Here is a 3614-nt window from a genome sequence, read left to right as displayed (position 1 = left end):
TCTCCGATTGTAAAAGTTGGTAAAAATCTTCTATCTCCTCTTCCTTGGCTCTGGTTGTTGGTGCATATATTTGAATTATAGTGGTATTCACTGGACTTTCTTGTATGCATATAGATATTATCCTGTCACTGACAATATTGTACTTCAAGATAGGATACTCATATTCTTTGCCAATACCACAATTCAAAAGCTTCAATTCTTCTGCTGTCATCTTTATTCACTGTCCAGCTTTTAGATGAATAGGAAGCAATTGTAAGTACTTTAGATTGGCTCAGGAGCACCTTAGGCTTTAAACTAGAATCTTTGCTCTTAAGTACTTTGGAATGGTCCTTGACAACAGACTTCACCAATGCAATATGCCTTCTTATTCTTGACTGCTGTTACTATGAGTGTTGATTATGGGTCCAAATAAAATTAAATCATTGACAGCTTCTATTTTTCATCATTTAGTTTGCTTGGCTCCACAATCAACACTCTTGGCATCAGCCAGGAAATTAAAAAACATGCTGCATTGGGAAAATATGCTATTAGAGACCTCTCCAAAGTACTGAAGAGCAATGATGTCAGTCTGTAGTTCAACGTGCACCCAATACAGGTCATGGTCATTGCAATCACTTGCTATGAATCAGAGAGCTGGACAATAATTAGGGATGATAGAAGGAGAATTGATGCAACATATTATTCCATTGTGTGAATATACCACAGCTTCCCTGGCCATTCGTTTGTTGATGGGCACTTAGGTTGTTTCCTGGAGGACATTTTGGTGAGTGATATATCTCAGTCAAAAAAGGACAAATACTGCATAGTTCTACTATTGTAAAATGAGACTAACATCGGGGTTGAGAGGAAAACAGAGAAAGAGGGGACAAATAATGTATACTGCATTGAAATAGACAATGGAGAGAACTGTTTAAAAGCAATATATTATGAGTATTATTTTCGTGGCAGGAATCCAGAATGAAGGCTGCATAGTGGAGAGGACATGGGGATAGGGATTGTATAGCAAGGAAGAAAATTTTCTTTTACTTTTCAAAGACGAGAGCAAATTAGCAGGGAGGGGTGGGCAGGGAGAAAAATGCAATAATGAATGAATGGAAATCCAAAGTCTCTGTAAATGTTCATTAAAATTGATCAAAAATAATTAAAAAAGGAGAATTGGTGCCTTTGCGCTGTAGTGCTGGAGAAAAGTATTGAATATACCATGGACTGCTAAGAGAACAAACAAGTTCATCCTGAAGAGGGTTAAACCAGGCTGGTCCTTGGAGGCAATGATTCTGAAACTTCATCTGACATACTTTGGACATGTTGCAAGGAGGGATCAGTCCTTAGAGAGGGAGTCATGCTTGGGAGGTTGGAGGGACAGCAAAGGAGAGGAAGACCATCAATGAGATAGATTGATTCAGTGCCTGGAGTAATGGGGGTAGGTGTGTCAGAGACAATAAGATTGTCACAGGATAGAGCAGGGTTTAGGGCTGTTTTACACAGGTTCACTATGAGTCGCAGGCAACTCAACGGCACATAACAAGAACAACATGATAATGTTGCCTATTGATTCACTGGTAAGGGTTTTTTCTTGATATTGAGATGTAATTCATACTGAGGGCTGTAGTCTTTAAGTTTCTGCATGAAGTACTTCAAATTTTCTTCACTTTCTACAAGCAAGAATATGTAATTTGCATAAATTTGCATGTATGTTGTTGATGAGTCTTCTTGCAATTCTGTTGCCATATTCTTAATACAGTCCAACTTTTTCATTATTTGCTCAGCATACAGATTGAATAAATTTGGAGAAATTATAACCCTATGAACCTGGAGAAAGGGCAAAAGTTATACAGGAGGTGTCCAGGACTTTCGTTCATAGAGTCACTATGAGTAGCCTGTGACTCGACGGCACTTAACACCATTACCAACAACAACAGCATAGAGAGAGAGAGAGCAGCTGGCCTTTCAGACGGAAGTCCATGGTCACAAGCCAAAGGTGGATGACTCTACTCTGAGGCCCTCAGGCCTGCCTTTAATTGTTTTTGGTGAAACATTCTTTTAGGTGGTGTAACCCTGGTATGTCCATTTGCTGTACAGAGGTAACTTGTGGTTGCTGTGAAGCCGAACACTGTGACACTGATGAGTCAAATGCGAGAATGGTTACCCATGGTGGACAGTGTTTGATGAAGCTCCCTGATTAAAACAAATTTGGAAGCAGGAGTGGCATCCGCTTCCACAATAACTTGCCTCTGGAAACCCTATGAACCTGGAAAAAGGATGAAAGTTATACAGGAGTTGTCCAGGACTCTCATTCATAAGGTTGCTATGAGTCGCCTGCAACTGGACGGCACTTAACAACACAACAACAACATAACATTCTGACACATACCTTTCTTGATTTCTAAACATCCAGTATTACTTTATCTATTTTTTTACAAAAAAAAAAAAAACACGCTTCTTTGTATATGTATATAGTTTTAACATGAGCACAGGTAAGTGTTCTGAGATTCCCATTCTTCTCAATGTTATACAAAATTCCTTATAATCTACACAGTTGAATGTCTTTTTGTAGTGAATAAAATATTAGTAAATATCTTTCTGCTATTTTCTGCTTTTAGATAAGATCCATCTGACTTCAACAATATTGGGAGCTCTTGTGCCCTAGTGGCAAGAAGCTGCGCTGCAATCCCAAAGGCACAGTGTTCTCCAGATGCTCCGCTGGAGAAGAAGGGGAAATATCCTCCTGTTCCAGATGGATCCGATTTGACTGTATACAACAAGTAAAAAAACTAAAAAATAAAGCAAAGGTATTATGTCTCGTGCAACAGCCTCTTTTAATTTTTTTCATTTCTTTTTTATTACTAATTTTAATAAACATTTATAGAGGTTTTTGGATTTCCATTCATTCATTGCAGCACCTTTCTCCTCTTTTAATTTCAGCTTTAATTTCTGGCAATTCTCTGTGGATTTACTCTCCAACTATTTTTAAATTCTCTTCAGCAAGATTTTCTCGCATGCAATATTACTATTTTCCAATAATGTCTACATTCTGTTGGCTCACCATTTTTCACAATAGGCACAAATTTGAATCTCTTGCAGGCAGTTGGCCAGGTAGATATCTTCCAAATTTCTTAGCATAAACTAGTGAACACATCCAGGACTGTATTTGTTTGCTGAAACAACTCTATTGATATTCTGTCAATTCTAATAGTCTTGCTTTTTGCCAATGTGTTCACTGCAACTTGGATTCTTTTGATACTCTTGGTTCTTCATCAAATGATGTATCCTGTAATCCTTGAATGTCAATCTATTCTTTTTAATTTAGTGATTGTGTTTTTCCTCAATTTTCTTTTGATGCTTTCTGTTTCATTCAATATTTTGCCCACAGAATCTTTCACTATTTTAACACAAGTCTTGAATAATTTCTTAAGTTCTCCAGGTCTTTGCACATTTCATCCTAATATTTACTTTGTCTTGTCAAATCATGCTTTGAAATACTCTACAAACTTTTATTATTGTTTTATTTTTTCCATTTGCTTTCAGTATTGTATGCTAAAGAGGAAGCTTGCGAGTCTATTCTTAACATTTGTTTTAGTGTGTTTTTTCTTTCCCATAATTTTTTAAAATTTATT

The sequence above is a fragment of the Elephantulus edwardii genome, unplaced genomic scaffold, assembly GCF_000299155.1.
Source record: "Elephantulus edwardii isolate Elephantulus edwardi_28Jun2011 unplaced genomic scaffold, EleEdw1.0 scaffold00326, whole genome shotgun sequence".
Classification (NCBI taxonomy): Eukaryota; Metazoa; Chordata; class Mammalia; order Macroscelidea; family Macroscelididae; genus Elephantulus; species Elephantulus edwardii.
The sequence above is the reverse complement of the archived record's forward strand: the minus strand, read 5'-3'. Positions refer to the sequence as shown.